This window comes from Cyprinus carpio, chromosome A9 (genome assembly GCF_018340385.1).
Source record: "Cyprinus carpio isolate SPL01 chromosome A9, ASM1834038v1, whole genome shotgun sequence".
In the NCBI taxonomy this organism is placed as follows: Eukaryota; Metazoa; Chordata; class Actinopteri; order Cypriniformes; family Cyprinidae; genus Cyprinus; species Cyprinus carpio.
Window position 1 is genome coordinate 31513438 of NC_056580.1, and position 11741 is coordinate 31525178.

The 11741-nt window shown below is 37.9% G+C and overlaps 1 pseudogene; it reads right to left on the reverse strand.

Moving 5' to 3' along the window:
• The window catches only part of LOC122146212, a 24915-nt pseudogene extending 24274 nt beyond the window's left edge, over window positions 1-641 (reverse strand).
• Between the last annotated feature and the right edge of the window lie 11100 nt (window positions 642-11741).

The following is an 11741-nucleotide window of genomic DNA, read 5'->3' on the forward strand; positions in this document are numbered from 1 at the left end:
CCCTTTGGTCTTTGGGACTGAGAACTCGATGTCCATTTTTCCCAGAAACCAGTTGAAATGTGGACTCATCTGACCACAGCACACATTTCCACTGTCCTTCTGAGATGAAGGAGCTTAGACCCAGAGAACCCAGCAGCATCACTGCTTAAATTGACATATACTGTAGCTTTCTCACAGAGTAACAGAATTTATTCAATTAATTAATCAATGAATTTATTGATGCAGCAGCAGACTGTGTTTAGTGACAGCGATTTCTGAACTACTCCTGAGGCTATGTGGCTATATTTAACACCACAGCATGACGGTTTCTTAGGCGGCCTCTGAGGGTTCAAAGGTCATGACTCATGCACATTCAACTGAGATTTCCTGCCTTGCCCTAAACAGACTGAGATTTCTCTGGATTCCCTGAATCTTTTCACAATATTATCAATGGTAGTTGATGAAAGATCTAAATTCTTTTCGCGATTTTGGATTGAGAAATTTGAATTTTGATTTGTTTGACACTTCTCCCATTAAATTTGGATGAGCCAAGTGATGAGCCGCTGATCCACCTTTGGCTGCATAAAGACTGAGATGCTCATTTTATACCCCCAGACATGATGCCCTCACCTGAATTCACCTGTGTCATGATCTTTGCCCATAGTCCGTCTTGTGCTTGGACTTTTGTGTTAATTCCTGTGTAGAGTGCAGTTTGTAGTCAAATTGTAGTCCTATTGTTTCGTCTTGATTCCTTTCCCAGGTGTGCCTTGTTACCTTGTTATCCTGTTAGTGTCTCTGTGTATAAATAGGGTTTCAGTTAGACTTTGTCAGTCATTGTTTCCCCCCATTGATGCCTGATTTTGATTATCTGGTTTCATTCCTGCTCTTGCTCAGTGTTCCTTTGTCATATACCCATGTTTGTTTTCTTGTTTTGTCAATAAATATATAAAATAAATTGGATCTGCCTCATCTTGCCTTAATCCCAGCACAACAACCTGCTTACTAAAACAGTTTATTTTTTGGAGTGTGCTGCAGCCATCAAAGTCTACATTTTAAACCAAAGCTAGGCTATCTCATACCTGTCACTCACAAAAGCACTGGTCAATGCTGACGTCTGTTGCTGCAGTCTCATAGAATGGATTTCGCCTGGACGCGTCAATTTCGCTTCAACTTTTGCTTTCTGGCGCGTCTTCGCTCTAGACGCGGGCACATTCAAAAAATGTTCAAACTGACAAACTAGACCTTGTTGGACCTTGAGGTGACGCTCTATTAAGCGTTTGGTGTGGGCAGCATAACAGCATGGGAGCTTCTATGCATGGAGGGGAAACGCTGTTTAAACTGGAATACTTTCGATAGAAGTGGGTAAAATTAAGAACGAAACCCCTTTAGTTTTCCAGCGTGGAAAAAAAAAAATGAACAACCCTGTTTAAGGTGACAAAAAAAATTTGGGAAAGGCAGGATACGAGCAAGTGGGCCCCAAAATTTCCCCGTAACCTCCCCACACGATGGGTGTTCAAAAACATTTTACAAAAAGGAAATACAATTTCCTTAAAGTTGTTTGGGCAAATAACCCGTTTTTTGTTTGACTAAACCAGACCATTTGATTTTACGTTAGGAATGTTAACTGTTAAGTAGCATGAAATGGCTAGAAGATGAGCTTAAGTTACCAACGTACTAAAGCGTAACGTTAATCAGTTTTAAATGCTGTACATCTAGGCTACATAGCAATTTATTTGGTGACTGTGTTTGCAGGCAAACCTGCCTATGAAATGTTGGAGTGTGATCCTGACGGACCACCTTCTCTGTTTCCTCGGCCCTACTGAGGTCAAAGCTACGAACCCCGACAGGTTCAAGCCTTTTGGGAGAATTTTTACCATGCTCACCCTCTAAAATGTAAATGTTTTTGTGTTTTCCAAAATATTTTGTTTAATTCTTTCACATGTAATGATTTTTAGCCAGTCTGTAAATAAAAATACACAAAAGACTGAATGAAATTCTGCCCCTTTATCTGTATTAAGGAAAATTGTCCCCCCAAAAAAGTGTTTTTTGGGTTAAAAAAAAGTACATAAAATAAATGTAAAATTTTAAAATTAAATTTCAGATTCTTTACATATTTAACATGTAAATACATTTAAATGAGATACATTTACATTATAAAAAGTCCATAGAAAACTTTGTGTGTGTATGCACTAACACTTAGTATCGTGTAGTTGTAAATATATGGGTGCTGGGAGTTCGGCAACAGTTTGACGTCCCTTGACCAGTCGCTCTGCTCATAAGGATCCAGTCCTTTGATTCCCTTTATTTTCTCATCATATCTCGTCTTTGCATTAGGATTTAGTTTTAGGCGGTATGGTCCGACAATGTTTTCTTTAGTCCGCTGCATTTTGTACGATTATATTCTGTTTTTTCACGCTAATTTTTCATTATTTTCATGCCAGGACACTAGCCTGCTATGCCAGCCCAGGTAAACTGGCCAAACATACCCATAATTCTTTGCGTTCTGATGCGTTGCAGTTGGTCACATGTCTTAGCGATCTCTATCACGACCATGACATTTTAAATTATATGTCTATGTATCGACTCCTGGTTGCTACAAAGTAAGGTTGGTCAGTAATGTTGTTAGAAGTGGTTTACCAAAAAGTGTCATTTGAACAAAAAGGTTTAACTTTTTTTCAGTTTTTAGAGATTCTGAAAAAATGATCTGTATAACTTCTAAAAACTTTTTAATCACCCAGAAACCTAATACAAATTCACCGGTACAAGGTATTACCGAGGAAGGATCTGAGAGTTCAAACCATAGACTGTAAAAAAATAAACATACCGCGTTAATGACAGACGCAGGGACCAATGAGATTTGTGTGTGCTTTCTTGTTCTCCGCCTTCTTTTCTTATATGGTGCGCTACAGCTGGCGCTAACCCGCACTACAGGTTTTAAAAAAACGTGCGCCAGATTCAAACCCGGGGGAGAGGGGGAATCGATAAAAAACAAACAAACAAAAAAAAAAACTTAAACATCGGCCTACTTTCAAACAAAAGTAATCAAATGAGTTCACCCGACACTCATTGAACAGAATCATATGGGCGGCTTTATAGTTCATAGATCTTGACAGTTTACCATCGCGCCATCTCTCATCCCTCATTTTTGTTTGTGAAAACGTGAAACAAGTTTGGATCCACAACAAACGTAGTACCTATTTATCATTTTTTTTTGGGGGGGGGCAAACCACTCCATTCATATTGCTCCAGTCCAGTCAAAGCAGTATCACTCTTTTTAAATTTCTAATTTATTTTGGGAATTTTTTGGGAGAAAGCCATTTTTTAAGTTTATTTATGTTTTTTTTGCTTTAAAGTAATATGTAAGGGAATATGTATTTTTTTTTTCATGTGCAGAAAATTTAATTTGAACAATGTAAGCCTACTTTTTCAGAAAAGTTTGAGAGATTATTTATTTTTTCATTACAGTTTTTACCCCCTTTCCAAACTTGTAAACATAATTGTTTAATAGTGTAGGGCTCCCTGTTTTATTAATTACCCTTTTTTAGTAAATGAGTTTTTAAAAAAATTTAAATGGTTTTAAAATTTCATTATTTTTTAAAAAATGGGACTAATGGGGGGGTGGAGAGGGCACAAAAAATATTTTTTGAGAAAATTTCCATATTTTTAATGTCACTAAAGGGCCTTTCATCTACATGCAACAGAGCAGGTTTAGATAACAACTGACCCTGGGTTTTTTTAAAATTAAAAAAGGGTTTTATTAGAGCCCTATTTTTATTCTGATGCAGTTTTACTAGAAACCAAAAAGAAAATTTTTTTTTTTCCAAATTAGTTTTTATTCTCTTTGAACAACACCTGTCACGAGCAAAACCCATCAAGTGGCTGATCGGGATTTTCCTTTTTTTGTTTCCATTGTCAAAAGGAAGGCTTTTGGGGGGATGAGGACCCAAAAAACCAAACCCTCGCAGCAGCCCTGCAGAACACAGAAACACATACAGAAGTATTCCTTTCCCCCGTCATCAACTTTGCTTTTGCAATCTTTCCCCCAGAAATTAGAAACCCTGAAAAATGACTTTTTCCAAAAAAAGAGGGGGCTAGGAGAAGAACCTTTTTTTTCTCTGACTCCCGGGGTTCTTTTTCCCTCAAAAATTTGGAATTGATTTTTCAAATTTTCCACGATGCTCTGGACATGCAGCAAGGGGGCCAAAATAGGCGTGTTTGAAAAATTTTTCCCTCATAAAGTCATGGTGGCCCCCAACACATTAAATTTTTTTCCGCCACCACAGCAACGATTTTAGCTCAGCTGCTGATGGGAGAGAAAGCCCCTCAAGGTGGCCACCTCCCTCACCTGCAGGCATAACTGGTGCCTGGGGTTTTTTTTTTTTTTTTTTTGGGTTTATTTTTTTTTTTGTAAGGCCAAGGAGTGTTACATTTTTGCCATGTAAATAATTGCCATTTAATAAGTAGTGTAGGAGTGTAAAATGTTGCAGAGGTATTGAAACTTTTAGGGGGCGGGGGGGCAGGCCAGTCCCCCACGTCGTTCACTTTTTGGTAAAAAATATGTGTTTACTTCGGTTTGGGTCACATTTAAAAGGTGCATTTTGGGAATGTTTAATTTTCATAGAAAGATCTTTTCGCCATGTTTAGTTTTTACTTTTGAAAGTGGAATAAATAAGCTTTCCATTGATGTATGGTTTCTTAGGATGGGGCCATTTGGCCAATATACAACTATTTGAAAATCTGGAATCTGAGGGTGCAAAACACTAAATACTGAGAAAATCACTTTTGAAGTTGTCCAAATGAATTCTTAGCAATGCATATTACTAATCAAAAATGTAATTTTGATATAGTTACGGTAGGAAATTTACAAAATATCTTCATGGAACATGATCTTTACTTAACATCCTATTGATTTGATAAAAGAAAAATTGAATTTTGACCCATGCAATGTTTTTTTTTTTTTTTTTTTTTTGGGTATTGCTAAAATATACCACACGACTTAAGATGGTTTTTTGGTCGGGTCACATATCTCAAGCAAAAATGACTAACCCCTGCTTTTGACAAATCATTTTTGAACTACTGGGTAAACATTATATCAATTTATTAATATTCATAGGGCCCGGCTGTATTTTTTATAATGTGGACCTGATAATATTTCTAACAGGTAAAAAGCATCTTTTTGCCCTTGCATAGGAAAAAAAAATTAAAAAATTAAAAAATAATAATATTTTCACTGTGTGTTTCTGAATACAAGTTGACCACTAATGACAGTCATAATTAACTTTTAAATTTTATAAATAAATGAATGAATAAACTCATGTATAATGATTTTATACATGTTATTCTAATCATATTCCTATGTTAAATATTTCACATTCATATTTTGCCATTTCAGGTGAAAGAGCCCTACTACAGATTTCATCTCCAGTTTAACTAGTTCACAGTAAAAGAAAAAGGATTTTTTTTTTCTTTTTTTTAAGCATCTAACATGATTTTATACATTTTATTTAAAGTATCCTTATGTTAAATTGTTTACATTTGTTTTTGGGTGAGAACTTTATCTCAGGCTTATTTGTTCACAGTAAGATAAAGAAGAACACGAGAGAACATAAGACACATGAGAATCTGGCTGTAGAAGGAGATGCATAATATCTGAACCAATGCCATAGACCCTGAAATGCTTAAGTGTAGCATTCATGTTAGGGGCATTTTTAGCCTTTTACTGGAGCCCCCCAGAAAAAAAAAAAAAAAATAGAAATGGTCTTTGTCTGCAGTAGAGAGTTGTTCACACGTTGCACACGCAATAAAAATCTGCTCTGTTGTTGACAAAAGAAGACATTTGCAAGTTTTGTTTCCTACAATGGATTGTTGGCAAATATCCACCATATCCAACCTCTTTTTTTTTGTTCTTTTTCTGTTTTATAAAATATCCCGTTACTACTGTGGTGTGAGAAACCACTGCAAATGATCAAAAGTGATCATTAATTCATTAGGGAATGATCTGTCCTGATAAATCAAACCGAATAAAAAAAAAATTCAAACCTTTTTGCAAACCTGTTTGACCAATCAAAAGAGTATAATTAATTTGCAAATCTGGCATCACTAGTTCTAATTCTAAACATGTGACTTTCTCTGAAAATATATTCAGAAATATATTTGATCTCTGAAATATATTCTCTGAAACTGATCTCTGAAATATATTCAGAAAAAAAACATTCTGAAGTTGGTATGCGGTATATCTTCATTGATGTATAAGGGTTTATCAAAAATATTTTACTGGAGCATAATGGTATTTTCCCAGGATCTAGAGACACCCGTTTCATGTATTTATGTAGAATCTGTTTTCTAGCACATGTTCTTTAGAATAAACCAAATGCACAAATGTAAAATATGAGAGGAATATACAGCACTGGAATATTTGTACTTGAATAGCTTAAGCTTGTAGCTTAAAAAAAAAAAAAAATAAAAAAAAAAAAACCGGCCAAACTTGTGTGTTTACAGGCTTGCTACTGGTAGTCCAGCCTCTAACAAGCCCTGCCATCAGCTCTGGTAAATTTCCCCAGCTTCAGCCTGGGCGGAAACAGTTGTCTTCTTCAATTACAATTGGAATCAGATGTGCTTGTGTTTTCCAGCCAGGCCTGTGAAGTCCTCAACAGCTCTGGGAGCTGCCTTTTAATGAGCATTATTGTTTCGCTGGCCATGGGGTACCACTTTTATAGGTCAGGTTCAAAGGGAGAATGATTTTCTTGCACTGCTTTACAGAAGTGTTTAGAGAGGGTTTTTGGGCTGATGGTTCCTCTCGGCTCCTGACAGCTGTGTTGGCTTGTTTGGCTCTCTCCTATTTCTTTTTCTTTTCTCTTCCCTTTAGTGTTTAATATAGTTGTGTCACAGGGGAATACGGAGGAGAAGATTAATGGAGCAAAGGGATTGGTGGCAGTTCTGGGGGGATGCAGGACAGAGCAGGCCAGCAGCCATCTGTTCTCTCTACCTTTATGGCTTCTTAATGGAGGACAGGAGACAAAAGCATCTCAACCACCCGGTAAGGCGGGGGGTGAGCCATTTTGTATCTGCCACTGTAAACAAGGTGGTCAGTTTATCTTTAACGATGCACATCAGATCCGGCACGCATACACAACAACAACATACACATCAGCTTTTCCTACCCACTATGTCTTTTCCCGTCTCCACAATCGCAAAGCGATGGATAGGGGAAACAACGCGTCCAAGCACAGTAGGTGCAGCAGACCGTTTGGTAACAACGCCTGATGAGAGAAAAAAGTTGATAGTAAAAGCTCCTCTTGAGGGCAAAAAAAGATCATTCGACGGAGATCAGGATGGCGCGGGGAATCAACAGTAAGATGAAATATAGAGCTGGCCTTTGGTCTTTTGAATGAAAAAACAGGGTTTCTCAGAACTCATCAAGTGTGGCACATGCTCAAACGCAAATGTGGAATGGCACTGCTTTCTTCTGACACATCATAATAAGGCACAAGACTTCCAAGTAGACATTATGTGGCCTATCACGTAGAGTCCGAGAAAATATGGTAATTAGGAGCTATGTGGACATTAACAACACAACTGTGTTGTCATATTTACCAGTGAAGGAACTTCATAATTGTTTACATGATACTGCATTATGCAACCTGTTTCATGGAAAAGACTAGCTGAAAAGCAGCGCTTCTGCAGAATTTTTGACCTCATATGGTCATATATCAGTTAATTCCTCACGCTTCTTTAATAAAGTAAATGAAGAATCAGTGGTCATTTTATAAATTACCATGCATGCAAAAATCAATTAGGTTATGTAAAAGTGATGCAAATGTTATTAATTTATTTGTTTTTCTTATTTGATGGTGATTTAATAGTCCAAACAGCCTCACTTATGTGATCTATGTCATCATAAGTTGAACTTGTTTATCAAATGTATCTGTCTAAAACTTACATATTAGAAAATGTTTACAATTTTTTACACATTTAGCCCTATTTACATGCTTTCGGTTGGAAAATATTTAAGTGTCCATGCCAGTTGTTATTGGGTAATATTTATTTCAGGTATAATACTGCCTTGGAAGCCACATGTAAAAACAGACTGAGCTGTGGTTGGTCACTGGGAATATCAGTAGACAGTTATTGTGTCCAGATTAAGCTGTAGTGAAAGGCAAGACTTATGTTATTAGGTTGAAAGTTCTGGTTTGTGAGACTAAATGACCCGTAAAAGATTAATTTGATATTTGAGGGAAAATGAAGGACCTCTTGGTGTCACATGGGCTTTATTCTCAGGCACAAAACCCGTCTGTATGTTAAACAACAACCTGCGTTTCTCTGGCCCCAGTGTCGGACATCTGTAAGGCACAAATGAAGTTTTCCCTCTCTGAGTATCAATCGTGGAATTGAGCTCTCTAGTTCATGCCGACGCCAGCAGACATTAAAGAAACCCCTTCCTCGCTGTCAGACCCCTACCCCGTTATGCCTCTGCCTCGCCTGTCAAAGGGCCACTGAAAGGGGTCTACTTTCTCTCTCTCACAATCATTCTTGTGTCTGGTGGCTCTCCTAGTCTCTGCAGGTGGGAGTCCGCTCGCGCACTTAACGCATCAGGTGTCAACTATTTTGAATACCAAAAAAACCTCCACATAATGAGGCATGACACAGACATGTAGTCGAATTTGTAAATAGGGATTAATTGTTTTCTCGGTTGGTTAACTTTCAGTCGGATAACAGAGACAGAGGGGGGATGGATTGAGAGAGGAAGAAAGATGGGAAACGGATAGCTTAGAAGTGGGGGCGGAGGGAAAGATGAATTCAATAAGCGAGGGAGACAGACAGAAAAGGTCTCTGATCTGTGTATTAACACAAATCTCTCATTGTAAGCTTTAGGCTAGGGCCTATGTTTGGAATTACAACTTTCATGTCTCTTAGCCCTGTTGGGATGCGCACCTCCATGGTTCCGCCTGTGGCTGGATACTTCATGGATTCAATGGGGACAGTTTAAGTGAGGGACGGAAATAGCCATTTAACCGATCCGACACAAGCGCCTGTTCGTTCACAGTGCTACATCTAAAACCATGGGTGCAGTAAGCCATGCATGCAACACTCGATCCCTCGCTGAACGCTTTCAGGAACAGCCTACGTACAGGTAGCTTAAAATAAATCTCGCCCTAATCTATTGAAAAAACCTGACAAGTGGAGCTCCAAGGTTTCGACAGGGCACTTAGGTGAGTAGTGTAGAAAAAAGGACCTGTACATTATTCTATGCCCCTCTAATGGTGCTGCTATTCTCTGTGTGTGTGAATCAGCAACGCTCTGCCCACTAAAATAGGCCACCGCTGTAATCAAAGCCCTATGGTTTCTCTCACCTCTCCTCCCTCTAACTGATCGGGTCAGTGGACTTGTTCCTGTGCATTCGAGCCGATGTCTTTCTGGGAGGATCACACCTTTGATAGAGGATTAGAGAGCAAAAGGTCTTTTCTCCCCCCTCTGACCTAGCTTACGATCCTAATGCCATAAGCCAGCAAGGGATTATCCAGGCAACTGCTTTTAAACTACACATGATTTCTGTGTGGCTGTCGAGATAACGAAGGGCACCATCCAATATCAAGCTTTTTAAACAATTCAATATCAACCTCAGTTTATGTAGGCCGCAATATGCTAGCCTCTATTTGGCATGGTTTTTGATAAGATTTTCTCTCTCTGCTTGGGGATGCACTGGAAATTCACGACCAGATGCTTGAAAGTTTTACACATGGCACCCAAAACAGAGATGTACCTACATAATTGCTTTGGAGACGAACCGGCATGGCAAATCTTATTTTGTTAGACCATGCGTGAAAGGAATAGGGTGTTTTGATAATATAGGGGTGGCAACTGGACAACCAATGGGTTTATGATCATTGATGTTTATATTATATTGATACTGGATTGACACGAATTTAGGAAAATGGTAAAAGAAAAATATTAAATTATATTAAAAATGGCTTAAGAAAACCTCAAAGCCCGTCTGTGTCGCACCTTATAGAATACAATTTGGCGGTAGGCTAACATTAAATTTAGATACGTGTATGAAGGTGATTTTTTTTATTCTTAAAAGTTAAAGCATATAATGTATATAAGGGGTTGACAATGAATCAAGTGAAAATGTATTTCCTTTTGAATTGGGGGGTTTTTGCAAAGGTTTTTGATTCAAAATATATGTTTCCTTTTTTTTTATTTTAATTTTTTTAATTGGACCAAATTGGGTTTAAACAAAAAGTTTTAAAATGGATTCCCAGTGAAATGACTTCCACTTTAAATTTGGGTGTCCAATCACTGTGTTTCCCGTAAGCCCCCCCCTTTCCCTTTCATCAACGCAAGCTTGGGATTTAAAATCCCCCCTCCAAAATCCCCGCCCTACATTTTTTTTTTTTTTTTTAATGCATTTCAAATTGGATGTACATCACAAATGGGGAGGAAAGATCTTTTTTTCCAATTCCCCTTAAAACTGCCAGACTTTTTAAATATTTTTTGTTTTGTAGTCACATAATTGCCTTTTAGTCCCAAAACGCCGGGATAATTCCCTTTATTTTAGGAAATTCTGTTTAAGCAAATCAAGATGTCTAATGAAATGGTGTCTATTTTTTAAAAATTTTAAAAGCTCTGTGGAATTTTTTTTTTGTGTCTGTGGATTCGTCCCGAGATATTTAGTAGTACAAAATGAGTTCAAACAAATGTCCCAAGCGAATTCACTGTAAAGCTGTTCACATTAATCACATTCCCCTTAAATGGTCGAGAAACCCGTCAGACACTAGCCGGGTTAGTCATGTTTTTTTTATGATTTGAATTTGGGTCTGGGATAAGTGCTCCGAACACTAGAATCCCAAATTTTAATTCCCTATCCCCAAATATCGGCCCAAAAGCTGAGGCCCCTAAAAAAAAAACACCCTACCAACTCCATTGAAGCACCGGAGACGCCGCAAGGGGCAATACACCCAAAAAAATACCGGGGCCCCCTCTGATCATACTTGAAGTGTGTGACAAGCAAACTCTATTTAAACTGTCTTCAAAAAATCAAAAGATATGATTTTACAATGATTACCTATTAAATTCCCCGCTGGCTGCCTCCGTGCAACCCATTTGTCTGAATATTGTGTCCAATTATATGATTAGCTCCAAAAAACTCCCCCACTTGGGGGAGCTTCGTGTTTTTCCAGTGCAATGACTTTTATTCACAAACAAAAATCATTACAAAAAAGTATTTAACATATCAAATAACAAACAGATGGGCCCTTGTGGCCGGCTGATTTTTTTGTAACACGAGCTGCCCGAAAAAAAGGTTTGTTTTTTTGGGCTTTTTTTAAGCACCGGGCTTTTTTATTCCCCCAGAGAAAATCGGTGCCGAGGCGGGCCCAAACAACTCAAATGGGAAAAACAATTTTTTTCCATTAAATTTTCCGGTGGCAAAAGCAATTGTTATGAAAAATTCGAAATTACTGGGAAAAAAATTCCAGATAATTCATATAGGGCCCGGGCAGAAGAAATGCAAGTTGGGCCAAAAAGGGGTCTTTTCCATTTAAATTGCTGTGATGTATAGGGGGGACCGATGGTGTGTGTGTGTGGTGTGCATTAACATTTGCAAGGGGCAACTTACAATAGCATTTTACAGTGGTTCCCGGCAAATTTATTGTCCATAAGGAACTGAAAACATCATTTTTTCTGAATGTTTTGTATACAATTGGGGGGCCCAAAAAAGTGTTTGGACATTTAAGTCACATTTAAAAAAATCCTAAAATAAT